The following is a 27,382-nucleotide window of genomic DNA, read 5'->3' as shown; positions in this document are numbered from 1 at the left end:
GAGATCAGGCCACTGCACTCCAGCGTGGGCGACAGAGTGAGACTCTGTCTCAAAAAAAAAAAAAAAAAAAAGAAAATAAGTTGGAATTAATGTGGTAAATTTGAAGATATACAAACACTATTGCCCTGCTATAGTAGGCAGAATTCTAGATGTAGAATTCATGACCTATAACTCATGACCTTTGGTCCTTACTGTTACTCCCGTGATTATGTTAACTTACGTGGCAAAAGGGATTTTACAGATGCGTTTAGATTTACTAATCAGTATTCTTAGGATGGGGAGATTATCTAGGTGGGTCGTGAAATCACACGTGACCCCATTAGAGTAAAGTCTTCTCCAGCAGGTGGCAGAAGAAGATTCAGAGCATGACAAAGATTTAAAACAGGGATGTTCTTTGCTGTAAAAATACATACACGTCATGACGTGGTACTGTGACTAGTCTCCCGGGCCTGAGAGAGGCTCCTAACAACCTTAGGAACCTCAGTCCTACCACCACCAAGAACTAAAGCAAAATCTTCCAAAAGTCAAGCTCAATTAATACCTTGATTATGGCTTTATAATATCCTGAGTAGCAAACCCAGGTGAGTGAATGCAGGCTTCCAACCTGTAAAATTGTGGGATAAGAAATTTTTGTTGATTTAAACCCCTAAGTTTGTGATAATTTTTGACATAGAAATAGAAAATTAATATACCAGGCTCCCCACCTCTAAGTATATACCAAAAAAGAAATTTCTGAGCATGAAAATAATTGTACTCGTGTAGTATATATGTGTGTGTATATATATTTATTTATACATACATGAATGACATTGTTCTAATATCTAAAAATAGAAAAAAACCCATAGCTATATATTAATATAAACCCATATATTCATTCAATGCAATACTTCTGCACTGAAAGTAAAGAAATTTTATCTACAAAAAAAGTGTGGGTAATCTTACAATGTTAGGTGAAAAAAGAAAGACATAAAATATATATAATATGAATCAATTTGCATAAAGTTAAAAAACACACAAAACCAAGCTATGTTTTTAGGGGTGTTTATATAGCATCCCTATGAACTAAAGCAAGGAAATGATATACACAAAAATCAGCATAGTGATTTTTTAAATTGTGGCATATACAGTTCTTTGTGTTTGCAGATAATGTAACAAACACAAAGAAAATTGTAACTATGGCAAAAATATTTCAAGGAATTGTTTTTAAAGTCTAGTATTAAAGGAGTATACTGGAATCATAAAAAATTTAAGGACTTTTTGATTTAAGGAATTCCATACTTGGGATATTAGGTAGGTAATTTGGACTCAGTATATTTCTCTACCCCCAACAGTTACATGCCAGTGATGAAAATTCTACCATTGTTGCCTTTTCATTTAGACTTTCCTTCTCTGTGATTCTAAAATAGGAATGCTTGCAACAATCAAATATTAAACTAATCTTTCCGTATCCAGAATAACAGAACCACTTTTTTGAAGATGAATAGTTAAAACTCAACCACTAAATACCTATTGGATATTAGATACTGAGATGATACAGTGGCAGCAAATTGAAAAAAATATGGGTTTAAGCAAGGTAAAGAAAGAAAATTGACTTAAAAGGGCCATTGATCACATTCAGGAGGTATTTTACAGCATCATATCCCAATTTTGGATTTCCTCCCTTTATTCTAATACACATACAAAGTTTGGGCGAGAAGAGTTCTTATAATAGTATAAGAAATACTGGATGAAAGAAATACTGAAAAATGGTAGTTGACTATGTGGCTATACGTCAATATGGGCCTCAACAATGAATTTACTTTTGGAAAAGGAAATGAATGACAACAGAACAGAGAATACAGGCTTTAAATTTTCTTCCACAGAGAAGTACTATTTACAATATAAAAACACAATATAGAAACAGAGGAACAATGTAGGAATGTTCTTTACAATCTCCCTCCCTGTAAAGCTATGAACAAAAAAAATTTCTTTCAATGTTTTATACTATCAAGTTTTTAAATGTCTTTACCAGCTCCAGAATTGTTCATCTACAATCACGTTTATGTTTAAAGGCAAGCAGATGGTTAGGAAATCATATGATTAACAGCAAGCTAAAATAGTTATCAGGATGAATGAACAGTTAATTACCCATTGTTAGATGTATATTCCCCTATGAAAAATATACTATGACAATTTTCTTAAAAATTTCAGGAGGGCCTTTTAGACAAGGCATTGTAAATCCCCCAGGGGACAGGATAACAAGATGGGTGGATGTTTATAGGAGGAAGACAAGTTGCAACCCCTTGGCTCGTCTGCTAATCCAATACTCAGAGCAGCTCCTCCTTTCATTGCAATATATATTGAGGTTATACACGGAAACAGTCTGATGAAGTAATTAAAAGATCGAGACATAGTGACATAAGCCTGTAGTCTTAGCTACTTGGGAGGCTGAATCAAGAAGATTGTTTGAACCAAGGAGTTCAAGGCTGCAGTGAGTTATGATCATGACACTACACTCCAGCCTGGGCAACAGAGTAAGACCTAGTCTCTAAAAAACATTTTTGTAAATAACTTTTTAAAGGTCAGGATATAATGCTTTTTAAAAAGGAGTTAAAGTTTTTTCTCTAGCAATTGCCTACTCTAAGTTATATGAAGTCCCTAGCTATGACACTCAAACTAAAAAAAGCTGGGATTCATGGGCTAATTTTCCCAGGTGAAGCACAGGGCTGAGTCTCAACTTTATGAGTCAAGAAACGTGTTACTGTCTTTGTACTCAGAGATAATGAATGTGAGGTAACATTCCTTGAAAAACTGAGCCTCATGTTCTTGACTCAACCTGTTTTTTTTTTTTTTTTTTTTTTTTCCATCTGGGAAATCTATCAGCAAAACAACATTGAGATTCTGAGGGTGTTTTTGGTGTGGGTGGATGAGTCATGGGTATTAGCGAACTTGGTGGCTTAGCAAAGTCAGGAGGAAGAAGGACCTAGTTTTTAGCATTCCCAGGACACATTGTTTCCTTGTGGCCAAAACCTGCTGTCCTACCTCAGGGTGAGTCTAAGAAGACTAGCAGGGTAGATGGAAGATCTGTCAGCACCTCAAGGCTCTGGGCTAGGTGGACTGTGACCTCAGTCTGGAAGAATCTGCTATAATTCTGGGACAGCTCTGCTCTCAATTCTCTTTTTCTCAAGTTATTCTCTTTCTGACTTCTGTCATGCCTTTCCCTTCATTGCTAATCACTGCTGAAAATGAAAGCTCGGACACTATCCTGTTATTTGTGCTTTCAGCTTTTCCCTGAGGTAATTAGGCATAGTCTCTACATGAATGTGGGAAAATAAGAGAATATATATGGAACATTGAGAAAAAGTAAAACAAAAAACATAAATTAATAAGTTGAGTGGATAGGTCTTATGCCTAGAATTCATGTTAGGGCCCACAGCCGAATGCAAATTATTCCACATTCTAAAGTCAACTCTAAATGTGACCTGTCTTCTCCCCCTGTGCTGCGAGAGCCCTGCCACAGAGCATCATCAAAGACAGTGATTACAAAATAATAATAAATTCTGTAGTCAGACTGCACTGAGTTGAAACTGCACAGTAAATCAGTAACAGATCTGTCCAATTAACAATGAGCCAAATATTTAATTTCACCACCCCTGTAACTTATTCTTGTTTATGAGGTCATTTCACATCCAAAATATAGAATCTACACACAACATCCTTAGATAGCTATATATTACTATGGCAAGAACTGCCTTCATTGGTTATATTTACACTGATTTAAACAATGGAATTGTCTGGCTGATGAACTACAAAATGAGGATTCTGCCCAGGTTTGGCCAAATGCTAATGGTGGGCTTGTCATTTATTAACTTCTGTAAATCCCAAAGAAAAAGGGAGAGTGTTTGGCATGTAAATAACATTGACAGATTTAGCAAGTAAAAATGCAGAATGCCTAGTTAAATTCAAATTTCAGATAAACAGCTTTTTTTTTTTTAAAGAATAAGCATATCGCAAATATTGCCTGGAATGCATTTATACCCCCAAATTAGATTTTGTTTATTTGAAACTTCAATTTAACTGGATGTCTTTTATTTTATCTACCAATTTTACATGTACGATATCCTTTGTCATCAAACTTTTTTTTCACTGAAGATTTATCTACAAGTGGAACCAACTGTATCAGTAAGAAGCAAAGCAAAAATTGCTTTTTGAATATATTTGTTGGAGCTGGATAGAAGGAACACATGAAATGTCATACTCATTGAAACCATAATATAGTATGATCTGATGTTTCAAGTTCTACCAATAATATTTCATTTCTTTGTTGCTTTTATCAGGATTCCTTTCTAAATGTAAACTGTGGTAGGTAGCAGTTAATGAATTCCTGGTGCAACTGAATGTTAAAAATGAAATTCACTTTTGTGTCAATTTCAGCTAAGTTCCACAGATGCCAAAACAGAGTGAGTATTTATATAGATGTATGGTGATCATCATCTATGTAGGTTTAGTAAAACAGCCTAAAATCAGTTCAGTAACGATTAGCCTAATCCCCACGTTGAGAGCCTAAGATTATTAAGCTCAAGTAGCTGGGGAAGAGAATATTTTTGTGGGGAGAGTCCTAAGTATGCAGTAAATCTTTCTCCCATGGAAAAGGTGGGGATTTGCTTTTTCTCATTTCAGTCTTAGTGAAAAGATTACAGGAGATTTTTTTAGAGAGCATCGTGTGTTCTCTTGGAGTGGACTTTCATGAGACGTGAGCATTACAAAATAAATAAAGTAGAAAGAAAAAGACTACCATTGTGAGGCTGGCTAAAGTGGTCTGTGGAAGCAGGTTGTAAGATTATTTGGGGAAAATAAATGCTCTTTGACTGAAAGCAGGTCACAGTTTCATGTTTCTAGGGAACCAGATGTGGTAGGTGTATTAGCCAGAGGAAGTTTTAAAAGCCGGAGAGGTTTTTCTGCAAAGGGTGAATTCATTAGAGGTTCATTAGAGGCTGAGGGGAGATAGCAGGCAGACAACCGAAAAAAGAGACTTTGGCCATTTTCTAGGTGGTACCAGCTAGAGGTGTTCAAAAGCAGAACTCTGAGTCATCCAGGAAAGCACTAGGAAAGGCAGATACAGCTTCAAGCAGTGGCCAAGGGGAAAGCCAGCTCAAAGACTATGAGTCTCGCCAGACATTTTCTGGACTTACCTCTGAGTATTTCCTCTCTCAATCCTGCAGAAAGAGGACCACTTAGTGAATGGGAGAAGGTGAAAAGAGGATGTCATAGGTAGTGAAATAGAAGATAATGTAATCATAGCTCATCACCAAAGTCAGTTACCACCTGATATAGGCCCAAGAGGTCAGGGGGGAACTTCAAGTGCAACACTGAGCTTCTGACTATTCTATAGAAATAAATATTTCAAATACTGATTGAGTCCATTCTTGGATAAAAGTAGCCAAAATACTTTTTATTATATGAATAACTGGAGATATTCTGCCACCTGCCCAAGATACATTATGCTAATTGATGAAGAGTAAAGGGCAGATTTAGTATATTTGTAAGGTATCAGATGTTTCTGTTTGACATCTAGAGCAGGGGTCAACTAATTTTTCTATATAAGAGCAGACAGTAAATTAATGTTTTAGGCTTTGGGGCCAAGAAAAAAAATGAGGCTATTACGTAGGTGTTTGTAACAACAGTTAAACCATATTTTTACTGAATGTTTATTAACAAATTCAGAATATAACAAGAATTGAGTAATTTTTTGGTAATACACATCTATAAGTGAGGAGAATTGAATTCTTTTTGGGTGGATAACATTTTGCTTAATTGGGCTTCAATGTTAGTGTTCTTTACTATCAAATAGATTACAGAGGGTCATCTGTAAAATCAATTCTTAGCTCATGAGCTGCACATAAACAGGCAGTGGAATAGATTTGGCCTGCATGCTATTTGCTTACCCTTCTTATAAAGCCCCAATGCTTTCATCAAAATGGTTACAATTGGACATGTGTAGTTTCTCCAGGTTTCCCCTAGGTGAAGGTTTAAATGCAAATGAAGCCATCAGGCACTGGGGCATGAGTAAGCCAAGTGAAATGTAAAAGGAAGTGTTCAGCTCTCTGGCAGAGAGGGAAAAACTGTGGACATGAGGGACATCCCACTTTCCCTGCTCCTGGTGATTTCACTTGCGGTAATAACCCTCCATAGTGATCTTTCTGCATTTGCACCTGCCCAAAGTACCACTGACACCAAAATTAATCAAAGAGAATGAATTTTCCAGAAGGGAAGAACTACAACAAAGATGCTGCTCTTATGAAAGGAAGCAGCCAAGTCACTTGTTCCATAGATTATTTTTCCCCATCTTTCTGCTTAAAAGAATTAGTCAAGTTAAATTGATGCCATTTGTAAAGACACTGACATAAGTAAATGAGAAACTTTGCAATAGAGTTGATCGATAGCTGAAATTATGTTAATTTTTCTCTGAAATGGAGATGAGATTTCTTTAGCAGAAAACATACTACTCCATATAATATTCCATTTACTTCTGTGACAGTTTAGCATTTTCAATACTTTTCTCTGGAGTTGGGTACCCAACACTGAAAATTCCACAGTTTAGTGATAAAACTTGATTCAGTGCTAACCTAGTGAGGTGGTAGTTATTGCTTTGCGGAGATTAAGGAGTTTGTTATTGTTTTCTGGAATAGAAAATGAGCAAAAAAAAAAAAAAAAAAAAAGCGTAAACTCAACAGGAGCTCTGAGAAATACTGACATGTTATTATAAGTCATTATGTGAGACAGAAAGCAAGGCACAGCCATGAAATCTTCCCTAGATTCCTTCATTTGGGTTGAGAAGCTATTTGGCTTGCTTTGATACATTCCTAATGTAGTGTGAAAATGGGTTTACTAGATATATAGGACATCATCTGGTTACCTGTAAAACAGAAGAAAATTCCCTGGGAATCACTTCAAAGTCTTTTGGGAAACCCTATATGATGCTCAATACCAGTTACTTGAAGAGGTTAAGGAGAAAATCCCTACCTTTTGGCAGTTTGACACATTCAGAATTTCTCAGACTTCCTTGACCCTTTCAAACTGGGGATGCCAATTATTCTATTAGATGTAAACAAGGATCCAATCACAGGGAACAGAGTGGGAGATATTAGCTTCTATGTCATCTGCTAGCCTAGTTGAAGGAAGCTAAAGGTCATTTGTAAACCTCCTGTTAACTTCTAGAAGGCCTGAGGATGGTTGCAATCTCTGGAGTCACAAGGGCCTTTTTTACAGATGACCGGCTTGTTAAAAGGAAAAAAAAAGAAAAGAAAAAGAAAAAACTGTTATTAGCTTTTTAAACAATAGTGTAACGAGGCTTGGTGAGACAAGCGATGCTAATGTGTCTATAGTAGAGAATAATTTAAATAAAAATTAATCAGAAATGTACTAAAACCCCTTAAAAATTAAAATCTAAGAAATTTTGTCAAATATGGATTCAAATATATTAGTAAACAAAATAATTCACTGAACTTTACACTTTGGATTTTGCAAATGCATTTTGAATGTCTAACATTTATACATATTATATTAAAAATCAATTCACTCACAGAAAGCTAGAGTCAAGAAGGGACTTTGAAGTCATTGGGGTCAGCATTTCTCTGGCCTCTGTGAAATAAATGTCAGTGGCATTCCCCAGTCACACGTTATACAAAAACCTTCACACATATTATGCCTCATTTTACCATTCAGGGAACTAAGTGGAGAGGAATTGTATTACAGCAGAGATATCACAGCATAGCTTTTAGAAGTTCAATGCTTAGAATTAGACTGACTCAAATCCTGGTTCCACCACTTGACCACTGACAGATCTTGAGAGTTTTTAAAAATCTCCATCAGCATCTATTTGGTTTCCTGTTAAAAGAAAAAAGCACATAGCTCTATTTACCACCAATAGATATTGTGGGAAAAATAGGTGAATTTACCTCCTGTGCATGTTTTTGCTTGCTTTTCTAGTTGATTTTAAATACTCTATTAGTAAAAATATTGACCTTAATGTTTCTAAATCTTGCAAATGTGTTTATCATTATAGTTGGCATGGAAATTTATGATTAAAACTATGGATTCTATATTTCAAACCCTTTCTGCTCTTTCTCCTTTGATGTTACCCTCTGTTTCTTCCAAGAATCAAAAGAATTCTGAAAAGATCTGTACAATTAAAGTTTACAGTCTAGTTCCCAGATTGACCATGCATTAATTTTGTGGCTTGGTTACCAAATTAATTTCTCTAATTTTGATTTCCCCATCCATAATGTAGTAACAATAAGACTTATATTACTACAAGGTTTTCTTAGAATTAAATATACTTAGTAAACTATAAAGCACTATATAATCTAAAAACACATTGGTTCTTAAGAGAAGATATGCAGGTAGAACAAAGATATATTTACAGTTTTCTCTATACTTAACATTATTGTTATATAGTATTACAAAAAATGTACTTTGTAAGTTGTTAGTGGTATAGTTTTTTTCTTACTCAATTTTAATGTCTATAGCTATTTTCACAAATCCAATATACACAGTTCAGTTGTTGCTTAGTCAGTTTTATTCTCCAATGTAGATGTACATTTCTTGTATGGTGTCTCAATTCTCACCTGGTGTGTTGTGCTTGTTTGCTTGCTTTTGTTTTTGTTTTACTAAAAACTGATGGATCTAATATTCCATTCACTTAGAGTGCCTTTATCTGCCTGATCGGTTGATCTGGAAAAAAAAAAAAAAAAAAAAAGGTGAGCACTACTGACTTAGCCCTACTTAACAATTCAGATATTGAAACATAGAAAGCAAACTCACTATAAAAACAAAGTAGAGTGTGTTGACACTGTCCTGGAAGGTAACACTAGACAGGCAGGTGACAACATTAGATATTAAAAGTATAAGTATCCTATTTGAAATCAGTTAAGACATTATAGATATATACTGTTTTTACAATAGTTATATTTGGATTTGGAGTAACCAGTGAGAATACTTAGAAGCCAGTAGGGATTTGGGACAAAAAGTAGGCATTCTACAAATTGTACGCAAGAGAGCCCCAAGTATTATACATAGTGGGCTCCTAAAAAGAGTTTTTCAGGAAAGATTTTTGCATTCAAAACACTTGAAAACCTTTCACAGGCTTGATAACTATTGCAGTCATTTATCCCAGCAAAAACAGTCTCCTAAATCTCATCTTGACCTTTGTGATTGATATGGTTTGTCTGTGTCCCCACCCAAATCTCATCTTGAATTGTAGTTCCCATAATCTCCATGTGTCATGAGAGGGACCCAGTGGAGGTAATTGAATCATGGGAGCAGTTACCTCCATGCTGTTCTTGTGATAGTGAATGAGTTCTCATGAGATCTGATGGTTTTGTAAGGGGCTTCCTCCACCCCTTTGCTCTGTATTTCTTACTGCCGCCATGTGAAGAAGGATGTGTTTGCTACCCTTTCTGCCATGAGTGTAAGTTTCCTGAGGCCTCCTGTATTATAAGGGTTCTCTTAGAGGGACAGAATTAATAGGAGATATATGTATATATATATATTAGGAGAGTTTATTAAGTATTAACTTACATGATCACAGAGTTTCACAATAGGCTATCTACTTGCTGAGGAGCAAGGAGAGCGAGTCCAAGCCCCAAAACTAAAGAACCTGGAGTCTGATGTTTGAAGGCAGGAAGCATCCAGCACAGGAGAAAGATGTAGGCTGGGAGGCTAGGCCCATCTTGCTTCTTCCAGTTTTACTGCCTGCTTTATATTTGCTGGTGGCTGATTAGATGGTGCCCACCCGATTAAGAGAGGGTCTGCCTTCCGCAGCCCACTGACTCAAATGTTAATCTCCTTTGGCAATACCCTCATCCAAGATCAATATTGCATCCTTCAATCTAATCAACTTGACACTCAGTATTAACCATCACAAGTCCACCCCTTGTCAAGTTGAAGCCATACACAGCTCCTGAGATCATATATAATCTTCAAATAAAGACAATAAGGTCATAATTACACCTAACATAATACAACTATCTTTTGTACAACCAGAAATGCACCAATCCCCAACCCAAATACTATTACATAAAGTTAATACTTAAATGCTGATATGAAGTCAATAAATCATTTGTCACATTATAAAAAGAAAATAAAATGAAGATATTGTCTTCGTACAAGTGTGCACATTCACAAACATGTTTTTAACAAAAGAAGGAGGAAATACTAATGACAGTTATGGTCCTTTCTGCAGCCGATCACGTGGTCATGGGTGGTATTGATGACTACTTCCTTCTACTACCCATTCTGTATTCCCTTTGCCTTCAGCAAGCACTTGAGCAGGTTGTGTGTGTGTTTTTTTTGTTTTGCTTTGTTTTTTGTTGTTTTTTCCTAGTGTAGTGACCCAAACCTTCATTCCCAAGGGGTCTGGACCATTTGTAGTCCTACTTGGATTGGGCTGTTGTAGTTTCCCATTAATCTTAATCACAGGGCATGGTAATACTAAGAGAAGCCCTAATAGATCTCCTGTATTCCATGCACACTCTTCCTTACCTCCATTGTAGAGTAGTAGACTGATTTCATCTTGATAGTCCAGACCGATCACCTCAGCCAACACTGTAAATCCCTTTTCAGCTTGCTGACTTAAAGGTAGGAGGAGCCCAAAGTGCCCAGGTGGCAATCTTAACCTCCAGCTTAATGGAATTGTTGTTGTGTCTCCTGGGGGCAGCATTCCTCCCTCTGGAACTAAGACCTCTAGGCCGGCAGAACATAATATCTTGGGAACAGGAAGCAAAAATTTTGCTAGTGGATCACTAGGGGTGACGGTGAGTGATGCCACTTCAATTTCCACCCCTTGATTCCTGGACCCGTGAATCTGGGCTACAAGAGAAACAGTACCATATATTGAATGCTGATTCAGAGCATACATGGCCTTCTGGAGAACTTTGCCCCAGGCCTGCAAAGTATTGTCACCTAGTTGGCATTGTAATTGTGACTTCAAAAGGCCATTCCACTGTTCTATCAATCCAGCTGCTTCAGGATGATGGGAAACATAATAATAGCGAATTCCATGAGCATGAGCCCACTGCTACACTTCTTCAGCTGCAAAGTGAGTGCTTTGGTCAGAGGCAATGCTGTGTGGAATACCATGATGGTAGGTAAGGCATTCTGTGAGTCCATGGATGGTGTTCTTGGCAGAAGCGTTGCATGAAGTATAGGCAAACCCATATTTGGAGTAAGTTTCTATTCCAGAGGACAAAACTCTGCCCTTTCCATGATGTGAGAGGTCCAATGTAATCAACCTGCCACCAGGTAGCTGCCTGATCACCCCGAGGAATGGTGCCATATCGAGGGCTCAGTGTTGGTTTCTGCTGCTAGGAAATTGGGCACTAAGCAGTGGCCATAGCCAGGTCAGCCTTGGTGAGTAGAAGTCCATGTTGCTGAGCCCATGCTTAACCTCCATCCCTGCCACCATAGCTACTTTTTTCATGGGCCCACTGGGCAATGACAGGGGTGGCTGGGGAAAGATACTGAGTGGTGTCCACAGAACGGGTCATCCTATCCACTTGATTATTAAAATCCTCCTCTACTGAGGTCACCTGTTGGTGAACACTCACACAAGATACAAATATCTTCACAGGTTTTGACCAGAGAAGTCCATCCACATACCTCTTCCCCAAATTTCTTTGTCACCAATTTTCCAATCACACTTCTTCCAAGTCACTGACCATCCAGGCAAACCATTGGCTACAGCCCATGAATCATTATATAATCACACATCTGGTCATTTCTCCTTTCATGCAAAGTGCACAGCCAGGTGTACCACTTGAAGTTCTGCCCACTGGAAAGATTTCCCTTCACTGCTATGCTTCAGGGATGTCCTAGAAAGGGGCTGTAGTGCTGCAGCTGTCCACTTTCGGGTGGTGTCTGCATATAGTGCAGAACCATCTGTGAACCAGGCCTTAGTCTTCTCTTCCCCTGTCAACTGATCATAAGGAACTCCCCATGAGGCCATCAGTGCAGGCTGAGTGAGAGAAGGCAGGGTGACAGAAGTGAGAGACCATGGACATTTGAACCACTTCCTCATGTAACTTACTTGTGCCTTCAGGAACTGCTGGATCCTGATCACATATATACCCCTTCCATTTGATGCTAGAACACTGCTGTGCATGACCCACTTTATGACTAGATGGATCAGAAAGCACCCAGCTCATGATAGGCAGTTCAGGTCACATGGTGACTTGATGACCCACAGTCAAACGTTTAGTTTTCACGAAAGCCCAGTAACAGGCCAACAGCTGTCTCTCAAAAGGAGAGTAGTTATCTGCAGAAGATGGCAGGACCTTGCTTCAAAATCCTAGAGGCCTCTGGTGTGATTCACCTATGGGGGCCTGCCAAAGACTCCACATAGCATCCCTATCTGCCACTGGCACCTCAAGCACCATGGGTCTGCTGGGTCATATCACCCAAGTGGCAGAGCAGCTTGCACAGCAACCTGGACCTGTTGCAGAGCCTTCTCCTGTTCTGGAGTCCCGTCAAAACTGGCAGCCTTTCAGGTCACTCAATAAAAGGGCTGGAGTGAAACACCCAAATGAAGAATGTGTTCACCCAAATGAGGAAGTTTACCTCAATAATTGCTAGAATATCTAATGGACTATTTCCTGCTACACCTACACTCCCCATCCCTATTCACTTTCTCTGTTGGCTTCTTTACCTCTTCTTCCAAGTCCATTAGTGACCTTTACCTACAAGTTTGTATAGAAATCAGCCTTGACAGAGACAAGAAGTGTAGTACAGCCTCTTCAGCCTCTCATTGCATAGAATTTAGAACTCAGCTACTTATCCTGCTTGTTGGGAGCCTGGTACATAGTAAACAATCAAATAAATATTTCTTGAAAGAATAAATGAACAAATAAATGAATTTTTACAGCATCATTTTATTATTGAGTACCCTTTGCTGACAATTAGATATGAAGTCTTCTGATGCCCTGGAATTAAGTAAGTTCTGCATACTATATTGCTCCCAAATCAAGTTTGTTTTCTTGCTTAGGTGTAGATAAAACTCATGATCAGATACGTCACGACCAATTGCTCTCTCAATACAAGATAGAAACTGCTGAATAAATCTCTTAATCTTCTTTTAGATTTTGTACTTCTTTTTTTACCTTTACCATTACAGTCATCACCACAAGCTTAATCTATTACATTTTTTTCCCAACATAATGGTAAGGATGCATTTTTTCATTCAGATCTATGCTAGAAAGCTAGTCATCCAGTCTCGCTAATAAGCCAAAGACCTAGGAGGAATGGGCAAATTACATCAGAACATTCACAGATCCAATTTGAAGTCTAGAATTGTTCTACTAAAAATAAATTATAAAAAATTAGCTGGGCAAGGTGGCATGTGCCTGTAATCCCAGCTACTCTAGAGGCTGAGGCAGGAGAATAACTTGAACCTGGGAGGCAGATGTTGCAGTGAGCCAAGATCGTGCCATTGCACTCCAGCCTGGGCAACAAGAGTGAAACTCTGCGTCAAACAAAAAACAAAACAAAACAAAAAAAAAAGTGTATGGTTCTTTGTCATTTGTTTGGTGGAGACTGACTAGTCTCTTTCCAGAATATTCAAGCTCTTTGGGATGAGTCTTAATGTCTCCTAAAAAAGATAGGCCAATGTTCCCATCATTGCCATTTATTCAATGATCATTTATTTTCCAGCTTGTCCACCATCTCAGTTTTAGTGTTATCACTGTTGAGTAAATTGTCCTAAGGCAGCAATCTGTCATTCTCCAAAGACAATTCAACTCTCTCAGAACTTTACAGGGCATAGGTGTAGCATTCAAGAATATAATTTGCAAAATGACATCCTGGGATCCTAAAATCTTTGATTCTTTTCACATGATAAGTCATTTCTCTGAAATGGTTATGTCATCATTGCACTGTGGCAGAAGGCCAAGAGTAGGCCATTTTAGCTAGTTGAGGTCACTTGGCAAGTCTGCTTACAATTCCTGGCCCTGGTGAGATTCATTCCAGTGATGAAGTAAATCTTCTTTGACAAAATAAAGATATCATGTCCCGTTAAGTAGAATATTAAAATAGTCAAATATTCTCTGCAAAGTTCTATGATAAGGAAAAAAACAGTTTTGTTCAATATCCAAGTAAATTACTGTAGAATATCATAAAAGTATTGAATAATTGATTCATTAAATCATTTAAGCTCCAAACTAAACTTATAGTGTGCCATAGCACTGCATTTGTTATAAAAGGAAAAGGTTAATGAATTAATAGTAAGATGTCTTGCCTGTCAGAATTAATTGAGATATTTGGAGGAATATTTAGAAAGAAATACAAAATAACTTCTATGAAATTAGTAGGCATCCATGAGGAAATATGGTCCAGAATTTTTGGATATCTGCTTAATGGGGTATTTGGAAGAATTAAGTTATAAGATGGGAGACAGAGGGGAAGACATACTGGGAGAGACAATGACATTTGCCAAGGCCTATAAGCCCACTAGACTAGGAAGAATATGAGGGAGAGAGAGTGGGAAAATGAGAGGAGACCTCTAGTCTACTTAGACATCTTCTATTCCAACTACCGGAAGACATGAATAATCTCAAAGGTGGTAGAGAAAACTTCAGTTGGTTGGAAGTTAGATAGATCTTGATAAGTCTGTGCCACTTACCATTTGAGAAAGTTGTTTCACCTTCATGAATTTCAGTTTTCTGGTGTTTAAAATAGTAATAAGTTGTAATGAGGATCAAATAAGATGATACATGTAGAGCTCTGTGTCTGCAACAGATCCCAGGGAAATGTTAGAATCCTTCCTAAGTCCCCCTTAATTTAGAGGGGTTGCTATTGTTATTTAATTCTGAGACAACAATCACCACACAGCCTACCAAAAGATTCCTATAATTTATCTCCCAGAAACCAAATACATAGAATTGTGAGCTGAGGTCACCCTGAGAATATTTCCCATCCTTGTACTTAATATAATCACTTTTAACTGTATCTTTATGAATCTAGATTTTCTGTTTTCCGTATTTGTATTGGAATCAAGGATGTGAGAAGACTTTGGAAACTGCAAAAGAAAAAAGTCAATTATACTATGTCTACATTTTAAAATTTAACTTATTGCTCATTGTAATTTTTCCAATAATTTTGATTTTTTAAAATTGTGTTAAATATTATTTGATTACTGATTTTGGGGGTACCTTTTTAAATCATGTGGCTGAGGCAAGTATCTTACTTGTCTTACCCTAGTCCTGGGTCTGTAGGCGGTATTTTTAGATGTTGATTGAGCAATTTTGTTTTTGTGTCACCTTACAATAGAATTCAGGGTGAGCTTCATCATAATATATTATGTCAAACAAAAAAGAAAATTGATGTGCAAAAGAATCATCAGCAGAGAGGGCATGAGATTACTCCAGCCAAGGAGATGGGATTTCTTGACTGCTCTCCCTCCCATTTCATTATCACAGATGTTGGCTCCCTCATGGCCTGTGTAGCCCAGTGCTCAAAGGCCACTTCAGGGTGTTTGGCAATGCAGTCAGCGTCACTGGAAAACTAGACATTTCTCTTTTTGTTAGTGACACCTCCGCTGATTTATGCTTTTCTAATAATAATTTATGATTCATTGAGCACTTATAGCATGCTAGACATTGGAATATGTATTTATATTTCTCCACCAGTTTTAATTATTTTTAAGGAGCCAATAGAAAGTTTTTATTAACATTCTACAGATGATGAATCTGAAACTGAGAGACATCAGCCAACCTGTTGAAAGCCTGTTCTTAGAATTAAGTTTCAAATATGGCAGTCTTCCTCAAGAGAAAAGAACATGAAGGAGATAAGACATTAAAGTTGGAACTCTGAACTCTGGAAATAAATATAAATTAGACTACAGATTACCATGCCCATAGTTGAAAGATCTTTATGATCGGCATAATGTCAAAAATAATATCCTGATTGGAGTTATATAGAATTGATAAAACATCAACAAAGCTGCAACAACACACACACACAAAATCAAAGTATCATCCCTGAAAATACAGAAAAGATAAGAAGCTAGGTTATTACTGTGGAAGCAAAAAAAAGGACCAGGCTCTGGGAAAATTTCAGCAGTTCATATTGGCAGAGTTTGGAATACAGAATCCAATAGTATGAGTAGTCTAGAAAAGTAAAATAGAAGTTATGAATCAAACAGAATTTTGTAAGCACTCAGCTGACTAAAAGCCACATTGGGAGAAGGGCATAATTATTGGATAAAAGTAAGCAGCAAACCATCCTAGTTTACCTGGGACTAAGAAAGTTACCCCAGACATAATCACGTAGGGCTAAAATGAGGACAATTCCAGGAAAGTTGTACAGTCCCAGGAAAGCCAAGATAGTTTGTCACTATAGAGTGAACTAGAAGTTCATAGTCTAAGCAATCAATACTCAGAATGGCCTAACTGGATGAGGCAAGCAAAGTCAAGTGGTGAGTATGCTAAACTTGAGACAGAAGGTAAACAAGTCAGGTGGTAAGATGAGCTACATTCAGAAATATAAGTGTGGGCAGGAGAGTCAAAGTTCTCAGTTATTCAACAATCTGCTCAGCATGGATTGAATAATGCATGTGCAAAGAGTTGCAAAGTAAATGGTAATACATTTCATAACTGAAAAATAGATCAAGTATTATGGGGAGAAAGTCAAGTATTATGGCAGAAAATTGCCAATTGCGGTGAGATGAGTAAGGAGGGATTGAAACTGATATTTTAAGCATGATTGATTTGTCATTAAGCATATTTGGAAGAAAGCAGATGGAAGATGTGATATCAGAATGGGCAGGAGATGTGCAAAGTACACACAAGTTGTATACCTGATATGCCCTACTGTTTGAATGGAATTTGGAGGTGGAATGGTGTTGTAGAAAACTGCATCTGGAATTAACATTAGGATTGGTCTTTAATATCAAGGTAAACATTTTAGATTGTATTCACCAAATATCAGTGAACCAACCACTTAAAAACTTGTTATTAGGAAAATGGGCAATGAAGCTGAGCTGTGCTTTAGAGAAATTGCCCAGACAATGGGGAGCTTTGGGATAATGAATCACTGGATACGTCAAGTCCTGCAAGGTGTAATGATAACTGTCCAGAAATGGTAGGAGACAAAAGCTTGATAAAATGAGAGGAGGATGGAAAGAATAGGATAGTGAAAAGATGAGAATTCAAGGCAGTGTGGCAAAGTGGGATAAGCTCAGGTTTTAGAGACAGACACACCTCAGGTGATTCCCCTGATCCTTGGCTTAATGGCAATACGAACACAGGAAGAAATCTCAACTCTTCCAAGCCTCAGATTCTCAGATGCAAAATGAGAATAATATTACCTACATCAGAAGCCTGCTTTAAATTATCAAATATGACAACCGATGTAATATCCATATTACAATGCCCAGCACCTAGACCTTCAGTAAATGGTGACTATAATACCATTATTTAACAGAAATTGGCAATTGGTTGCAGATAGGAGTCAAGGGTAAAGTATCAAAATATTGTCACAATTTTATATCAGAGTTATGCAAGGGTTTTCCAAAAGTTAATGAGATAGCTATTAGGTTTCTCCCTCTGAAGTTATAAATAATTTGTCTGCCTTCAAGCCTTGTCTTTGCCAGGTTCTAGTCCTGTAAACTTGAAAATTCACCCAAATTTCTCCTGCAATTATATTTGAGGGGGAGAAGAGATGTATAAACACACACACAATTATATATCATTTACTAGTTGGTAAATTGCTTACAGAAGGCTTACATTCTTAAACATTTCTTTAGGATTAGATTTTGGTGTTGGGCATGCCAAAGAAACACATGAATTTTCCTCTAAAGAAATTGATTCAATTATTTCCAACATGAAATAGATAGGGTTAGGATCAAGCATGCTAAACATAAACATAGGAGCTGCTCAGATAAGAAAGACTACTGTGGGATAGATATTCTCACGGGCCGGTTCACAGGGAATGCGGAACTTGAGCAGCAATGCGTAGGATTTGTTGATGGGATTCTTAATAGGGAATCTGGAACAGTTTTTGGAACACTCCGACCTGTTCCATTAGAGTACAAGTGCCTTGTTCTGTGATAAAACCCCCTGGAGTATCTTCCTTTTCCAAATTCATGAGCTGATTCTTCTTACTGCTTGAAGATCTTGATGATTGGAATTTGCATATTAAGGTGTAAAGTGGGACCAAGAGTTTTCCAGGAGCAGCCACCTGGCACCAAGTTATAAAAATGTCTTGAATGACGGCAACTTAAAAGACCTAATGATCCAGCCTAAATGGAAAATAAACGTAAACGTAGTACAGAACCATTCCCAAGAAATTTTGGCATTAAAAGAAGTTCATTTTGTATGCCACATTGGTCCTCTCTGAAGATGATTTTTTTTTTAAAGAAAGGCAAACTGAGGACATTCTATGCCCCTCATGCAGCCCATAGTAGGATTTGAGAACACCAGTGCTCACACTGGAATTTCCATAATGACTAGAGAATATATGTCCATATGGCTTGGGAATGTCCCTCAGCCAATAACTCTTAGAAGGAAATTGTAAGTGCACTAAGGGGCATCGTTAACAATGATATTCTCTTAACTTTACAGCAATGTATTTCAGTTTACGGAACTTATACCGACATTTACAGACCTTTGGGGAAAGTACTGAATGTGGGTTTAATCACCATGGTTAGGTATGTGACTGTCCAGGCTGGGAAAACTCTTTTTGAAAGCATGCTCCTTCTTTCAGTTTCAACAGGTGTTAGAAGAATAGATCTGTCTAGAATATTCATGCCCTTGTATGCTTGCCTATATCTATCTAGTGAAGAAAATGAAAGGTGCTGCTGTAAGAATTCATTGCCAATATGAGTATATTAAGAAAACCAAATTGTTGGTTGCTAGCATAAAATCAATTGGGCTTTGTTAGAGAAAGCTGAATCCACAAAACAATTGTGAAGACATTCACAGCACTGTAGGCACTTATTGGTTTGAACAGCTCAAGCTAACACATTTTTATTAGAGGTAGATATGATTCAATCATTTGCTGGTAAGTAACGTTTTCTTCCCTCCCTCCATGTATGAAACTGTTGCCTTAGCAACACAAGTGCCCAGATGACTTATGCATATTGTTTTGTCTTTTCTTCTGCTTTGATCTGCTTTCTAATTTGTGAAGTTTAAAAAAAAAAACTTCAAAAAACAGACTTTAAAAAATGCTTTGGGAATATTAATCAAGAAAATAAACTAGGAAAAGGGAGTTTTTGACATTATTTTTCTCCACTGTTAGGCATTTGATCATGTAATCAATGCAGTCAGGTGTATTCTCTCTGCTACATCCCATGCCCGTTCCTCAATGCTTAGTTTAACTGGCTCCTTGGTGAAGTTTCCCGGACACCATATTGATTTAAATTACTTCTGCTCCAAAGTTTTGTAACAATTCATATTTGAACCATTTACTTGGCTGCCTTGTTCTGTGGTTATTGTTTTTTGTATGATAAGGCTGAATTGTTAAGGATATGATAGAAACAAGAAAAGTTTGCAGTCATAGCACAAAGGAGTAAAACCTGACTCAGTAGGTACAAAACTTGCTCTATGCTTGGAGGATAAGGAACAGTTATCCCAGGAGGAAACAAGCCATTATTGTGTGTGAATATTGCTCACTTACATAAGTAAAAGATTATCATTTTCATAATTCTCCTTGCTAGCTGACAGAAATGGGTTCTGAATTATGTAGGTACATATTTCTAAAATAATTTTAGCAGAGCTTATTTCTAGAAATAACTTATGGAGACTGAATTTTTCCTATCCTTGATACTTACATAGATTGAATTAACTGTCTAATTGCCTGTACATACAGTATACAGACCGTACCCTTAACAAAGATATAAGATGGATAAATATGGTTTTCAGCCCAGCTGTATCCTCTCTCCCTCTCAGTGATCACTTCTTCTCCACAAAGCTGTTGTAGTACTCTCAATGTTTTTCAGTATGACAACTTCCTATGCATTTTCTGATCGGCAGTATCTCATGCTAACCATATCTCTTACTTCCTGTGCCTGTTCAATGACTGCATCATCCCCAGAGCTGCTAATTTTCCCATGGCAGTATACTGTTTGCTGACAACGCTCAGTGCATTATATCTCAGCTATTACACTTTTATATTTAATAAATGTCTAAAGGCACGACGGTAAGATGTGTTTGACATACACCAAAAGGACATTTTGTATAATATACTTTGGTGTATATCAAATTATACAAGGTAAGCAGCCTTCTCCGTCACCAAGCTATTCTCTTTGCCTGGCCTCATATCACAACTAATAAAATATCATTTGTTTAAGGCCAGCTCTTCTTAGGAAGATGAAAACTTGCATTTTACTGTCTTTTTTTTTTCCCCAGAAAGAATTGCTCCTCTCACATGAACCATAAAATGTGCTTTTCTTCTCTGGAGACTGCAATACCACTCGGGATTATGATTTAGGACGCATTGCAAATTCTTTTTTTCAGAATAGACAGAAGCAGTGAGGGCTTTTTAATACATTTCCTTTCCTCATTAGTAAATCGAATTGTGTGATGGTGTCACAGACATGATACTGATCAAGATTGCACACCTTTGCAATTCAGGACCCTTGTGATTCATAAATCTTACATGAATCTATTCTAATGATATTTATAAAGAAACACAAACACTTTTCATAAATCAGAGTAAAAAGGCATTTTTGTAGAAATTACTTAAAAATTTAAAAGGTGGGGGTGGGAGAATGCTATTAAGTCACTTCAGAATGTTTAAGAATGATTTCCTTGTTCAATTGGTAAACTATCTCCCCAGTGCTCATTTTTGGTATAAGAAAAATCCATACAATTGTTACTGGGGTTCTCTTCTGTTACCCTTTATAAGTTCCTGTATACTTTATTTTCTTTCTGTTTCCTGAGGAATGTGAACTTTAGATCAGTAGAAGTATACAGTCGCTCAAGCTACCTGTCCTTGATTCCCTACACCCACTCATACGAATGTGTTTGCACACCAGATATGATGCCACTCTTTGTCTCACAAAAGACAGGATGTTATAACTTTAGTAGTATAATCCCACCCTTAATGCTCCCAAGTATGAAGGAGGTGCCACTGGTAAGAGGACGGATTAGATTAAGTGTTGAGACATCTGACCAGAGGTATTATCTGGGCACAACATTAAATGTTGTGGCTGGAAGGTCAGCTCCTTTCTCAGGTTCTTTCAGCTGTTTTAGTTGATGGAGTCGGAAGACTTAGTTAATGGCTAGTACATCTTTAACATCTTTCTATCCACTACTTACAAACTCTTCATTTTACAGTTTCTTTATTCCTAAAGAAGGGATAATAAAAGCTCCTACCTTAACCAGTTGTTATGATCAAATATGGCATTACACAGGCATAAGGCACTCAAAAAACAGTCATTCTCATATGATAAATTCTCAAATTCTATTACCCATTATTGCTATCATAATTATTTTCTGTTAAAAGGAAAAGCAAACTCCAGACTCAGAATCTTAGGCTGGTAGACAATACCTTGCTAGAATTCAAAACCTTTTTTTGCTTTCAGTTTATTTTATGGCTTCCTACTATTAAAACATGTTTCTGTTTGTGGATATGCTACAGTGTTTATAAATAAATCTATTCAAGTACAAAAAAGTGTCATTTAAAGAAAATAGTAGTCATATTTTAATTCATGCACCAATATAATAAAATCTGACAAAAATCAGGTGAATGACCCACTCTTGGGATTACTTATTATTCTGTCTGCCTGTTACCCCAAGTTTTATTGGTGCACACACCTGCATGCCACACTCCTGCCTCTCTTAATCATGCTGCTTTCCTGTCTAAAACATCCTGCCTGCCCTCACAATTTGGGTCATTTTCTCCAGGAAACCATCCCAAAGTACCCTGACCTATAATGATCTTCATTAATTTTTTTTTGGAAATCAATTATTTTAAAAGGGCTTTGCAGTCAAACAGCACCATAGTCAATCCTGACTCTACCACGACTCTGAAAGAGGTCCTTTACTTCACAATTTCATCATCGTTATTACGAACAAATTGCAAGTAATGTCTACTGGTATGTTAGTGTGAGGATTAAATAAGGTAAAAATATATGAGACAATTGGAATAGCTCCTCAAACTCAATAAAACTTCAGGGGGTATGAAGGCTATATTTGTATTTTAGAAAAGCATCAGTTTTTATTATTTCTTCTTTCTTCCCTTCCTTCCCTTTCACAACTACTCTTTGAGCACATTCTTAGGTGAGGACCTTTTCTAACTACCACTGTATATGATTGTAATAGACAGGTCTTGTCGCTCTCCTGAAAACTGTATTTACTCATTTAATTTTTGTTTATTGAAGTTTTAATTTATATCCCCTTTAAACGTTTTTTTTTTTTCTTTTTTTTTTTTTTTGAGACTGAGTCTCGCTGTCTCCCAGGCTGGAGTGCAGTGGCGCCATCTCGATCTCAGCTCACTGCAAGCTCCACCTCCCGGGTTCACACCATTCTCCTGCCTCAGCCTCCCAAGTAGCTGGGACTACAGGCACCTGCCACCACACCTGGCTAATTTTTTGTATTTTTAGTAGAGACAGGGTTTCACCATGTTAGCCAGGATGGTCTCGATCTCCTGACCTCGTGATCCATCTGCCTCGGCCTCCCAAAGTGCTGGGATTACAAGAGTGAGCCACCACGCCCGGCCATCTCCTTTAAAGGTTTTTGAGCTTGCTTACAGTAAGGGAAATTTAGAATAAGACCACTTGAATGTAATGTTAAGTTCAAATATATAGAGGGAATGGGATGTAAATATGCCAAATGCTTTGGCTAATAGAGTTACTGAATATAAATTTAGTTGTGCAGTCTTGGCAGCCAGGGCTTAAGGGAGATTGTGACAGGTTATAAGGAGCCTGATGAGTATTGCCAAAGTTTGGCTACATCTGACTCTACTCCCTGAAGGCTAAAAGTTCCCTTCAACAAGCTGGATCAAGGATAGTTGAGCTATAAATCTATTTCCCTAAGTGTTTTCTGTTGGGGAATATTTGTCAGATAAGCATGGTATAATTTCATTAAATAAGACTAAGTCAGGCTACATATTTTGCAAGACAGTTTTCCAGTTTGCCACTGTTTTTGTGTTTTTCTAAATGAAACATTCAACTATAAATTGGAATTTGATATATCGCCCACCAAGTGACCAAACTGAATGCATAATGCAGTGTTTGGAGCTAAGGGATTATTTCTGGAGAGCTGATATATCAACAAACTAATTCTGTGGATTTGTTTAGTATTTTATAGTTTACAAAATGCCATGGAATATATTATCATTTTTAGAAACACAGATAAAATATATGAGAAAGAGCTCTGGGCTTGAAATTAGATGATTTGCATTCCATTCTGTCCACCATGGCTTTATGACGGCTTCACCTACTTCCAGTAACTTTTTCTTCCTGACTGATGCCTTAACAGTGATTCTGAAGATAGGCATGTCCAGGCTAGCAAAAATTTTGATTTTTAGTTCTTTCATAATTTTTTTATACATAGAAAGAAATGCTGGTATAAGCCATTACAAAAAGGAAACAAGTTAGTAGCCAACCATAAAATGACATAAAATTGTCTTATTTCCCTGAGATTCTTTTCAGTCAGTGCAGATAGTGCTTTGGAATCCTTTCTTCATCTTCTGCCTTTCTTTGCCCACCTCCTCTGGAACCCCTACCCCTCTGCACTCCTGGCTGTACTCTAGAGGCAAGTGAAAAACTTGCATATAGTTTGATGTTCGTTGTAAAAAAAAAAAAAAAAAAAAAAAACCGACCAACCAACTCTGGTCTTTTAGATAATATTGATTACTTCTTTTTCTATAACTTCAATGTCTTAATTTATTAAAATGTTTCTATCTGGTTTTGCTCTGTCACCCGTGATAACTTCCCTTTCTCCTCAAAATTAAAGGAGGAAAACCAAATAATAACAAAGGGGAAAGATATGCATATGACCGCAAAACTGAGAGAGAGCTTAGACTAAGAACTAAGGCTATTGTAAAGTGGTCACTTCAAGGAGAACTACAAACCACTGTTCAACAAAATAAAAGAAGACAGAAACAAATGGAAGAACATTCCATGCTCATGGATAGGAAGAATCAATATTGTGAAAATGGCCATACTGCCCAAGGTAATTTATAGATTCAATGCCATCCCCATCAAGGTACCAATGACTTTCCCCACAGAATTAGAAAAAACTACTTTAAAGTTCACATGGAACCAAAAAAGAGCCTGCATTGCCAAGACAAGCCTAAGCAAAAAGAACAAAGCTGGAGGCATCATGCTACCTGACTTCAAACTATACTACAAGACTACAGTAACCAAAACAGCATGGTACTGGTACCAAAACAGAGATATAGACCAATGGAACAGAACAGAGCCCTCAGAAATAACACCACACATCTACAATCATCTGATCTTTGACAAACCTGACAAAAAATAAGAAATAGGAAAAGGATTCCCTATTTAATAAATGGTGCTGGGAAAACTGGCTAGCCATATGTAGAAAGCTGAAACTGGATCCCTTCCTTACACCTTATACAAAAATTAATTCAAGATGGATCAAAGACTTAAATGTTAGACCTAAAACCATAAAAACCCTAGAAGAAAACCTAGGCAATACCATTCAGGACATAGGCATGGGCAAGGACTTCATGACTAAAACACCAAAAGCAATGGCAACAAAAGCCAAAATTGACAAATGGGATCTAATTAAACTAAAGATCTTCTGCACAGCAAAAGAAACTACCATCAGAGTGAACAGGCAACCTACAAAATGGGAGAACATTTTTGTAATCTATCCATCTGACAAATGGCTAATATCCAGAATCTACAAAGAACTCAAATTTACAAGAAAAAAACAACCCCATCAAAAAGTGGGCAAAGGATATGAACACACACTTCTCAAAAGAAGACATCTATGCAGCCAACAGACACATGAAAAAATGCTCATCATCACTGGTCATCAGAGAAATGCAAATCAAAACCACAATGAGATATCATCTCATGCCAATTAGAATGGCAATCATTAAAAAGTCAGGAAACAACAGATGCTGGAGAAGATGTGGAGAAATAGGAATGCTTATACACTGTTGGTGGGAGTGTAAATTAATTTAACCATGTGGAAGACAGTGTGGTGATTCCTCAAGGATCTAAAACTAGAAATACCATTTGACCCAGCAATCCCATTACTGGGTATATACCCAAAGTTTATAAATCGTGCTGCTACAAAGACACATGCACATGTATGTTTATTTGGCACTATTCACAATAGCAAAGACTTGGAACCAACCCAAATGTCCATCAATAATAGACTTAGATTAAGAAAATGTGGCACATATACACCATGGAATACTATGCAGCCATAAAAAAGATGAGTTTATGTCCTTTGCAGGGACATCGATGAAGCTGGAAACCATCATTCTCAGCAAACTATCACAAGGACAGAAACCCAAACACCACATGTTCTCACTCATAGGTGGGAATTGAACAATGAGATCACTTGGACACAGATTTTCTCACAAAATATATTTGAATAATTTGAGAAGTCAATTTAAGGAAGTTAAAAAGTTTTTATTTTTATCTTTGAAATTTGCTTTTCTGTGGTCAATAACTAAACTTACAACTTTCGACTATCTGTTCCTATATTATGCTCTTCTGACTCCATAAACTTCAAAATCTTTGAAAAACTGATTTTACCACTTCCCTTGATAATCTCAAGATTGCACTCAAAGTTTAAAACCCTTCTCAGCCTGCAATATTTCCTTCTAGGCAGGAGTTCTGAAGAAGAAAACATACTGATCTCAAAAACTAATAGGGTTATATCTGCATGATGCCAAAATAATAGATTGATTTGATCAATATTGGTGAAGAGCCTGCCAACCTGGGTTTTAGTGTCATATTAAACTCAGGAAAATATTAATAATAAATATCTAGAGGGTAAGACTTACGGGAAAACATGGCAGTTCCATCAATTATTTGAAAAACTCTCAAGAACGAGGATTTGACTTGTTCTGAATTGCCTCAGAGGAAAAGAGTAGAGAAGAGAGTCAAATTTTAGCTTAATTTAAGAAATAATATTCCAAAGCTAGAGTAGTTCAACAGTAATATGGACTGACTCAAAAGATAACGAATCTGTAATAAAAGTCAAGCTGATTCTGGAATATTAGCATTAGGGTCTGGAAAGGAGAAGAGCAAAATGATGAATAGAAAACAACTAAAGAAAAAATATTTGGTAATTTTATTTTCACAGAAGGAGCTTGTCTTTTGGTGAGGTCAAGAGGCAGGAGGATTAGGTCTTGTTTATAATAATGTATAGTGCTGTGAACTCCATTTTCTGCACCTCTTCTCCCCATCTTCTTTCTCCACACTATTAAGATAGCCAGTGGAGCAGCCTGGCCAATATGGTGAAACTCCATCTCTACTAAAAATACAAAAATTAGCTGGGCGTGGTGGCAGGCGCCTGTAGTCCCAGCTACTCAGGAGGCTGAGGCAGGAGAATTGCTTGAACCTGGGAGACAGAGGTGGCAGTGAGCCGAGATGGCACCACTGCACTCCAGACTGGGTGACAGAGCAAAACTCCGTCTCAAAAAAAAAAAAAAAAAAAAAAGATAGCCATTTTATTCAGCTGTGTTCTCACTTTTCTTCTACTTTCAGTAAATCTCATGCTCATAAAATAATCTGGAATTAAATATATGAATAATTTTAAAAAATATGCATTTTAACCAAGATGTAAGTATCACATGAATTTAGGTTAATGTAATGTTAAACTTTCTGGCATTGTTCATTGAAGTTGGAGCTATTAGAGGGAACCTAAATGCCCACAAGTAAACCCTAGGTTATTTTAATAATGGGTATGTGGTTTTAATGTTTAGCAAATTTAACCACAATGAAATTGTATCTGTCCTTATGAGGTCATGCTTATGCACTCGGTCCCTGACGTGCATGTACACGCCACCTTCTCACAGAGACATTCTGTTCTTCATATCTAATATATAATTACCATAGAATTAAAAATAACCACTGGGCCAAAACTGCCTGTTTAAATTTCAGGGATCCTTTAGAGTCAATACATACCATTTATCCAGATCTGTTAACTAGAAAAACTTGAATCATGTCAGAATCCTTACTATACCTGAATTGATGATTTATTATTTATTTTCAAATATTGATGTTTCTGGAAAGCTTTATTTCAGATCATTTGATTCCTTTGGCTCCATGGTGACTTGCCATTTAATGTGATTTTGTTTCCAGAAAATTCAGAGTAGTGGTGTAGCAAAATGTTCATTTACATGAAATAGTTTTGATTCTTCTTCATCTAATTTCTAGTGCTAAATGCTAAGGATAACCTTTTGCTTAATGGGCCTC

The 27,382-nt window shown here is 37.1% G+C and overlaps 1 long non-coding RNA gene across 1 annotated transcript in view; it reads right to left on the bottom strand.

Moving 5' to 3' along the window:
* Positions 1-27,382, bottom strand: part of LOC129057662 (uncharacterized) — a 175,371-nt gene that overhangs the window by 12,879 nt on the left and 135,110 nt on the right. Inside the window, exons 5-7 of the long non-coding RNA XR_008522328.1 lie at positions 8,607-8,712; positions 7,563-7,866; positions 7,003-7,256 (exon numbers count right to left, since the gene is read on the bottom strand). This is a non-coding gene — a long non-coding RNA (uncharacterized LOC129057662). The remainder of the gene's footprint in view (positions 1-7,002; positions 7,257-7,562; positions 7,867-8,606; positions 8,713-27,382) is intronic.

This window comes from Pongo abelii, chromosome 12, assembly GCF_028885655.2.
Source record: "Pongo abelii isolate AG06213 chromosome 12, NHGRI_mPonAbe1-v2.0_pri, whole genome shotgun sequence".
NCBI classification, from domain to species: domain Eukaryota; kingdom Metazoa; phylum Chordata; class Mammalia; order Primates; family Hominidae; genus Pongo; species Pongo abelii.
This window is presented reverse-complemented; position numbering and strand designations above follow the sequence as displayed.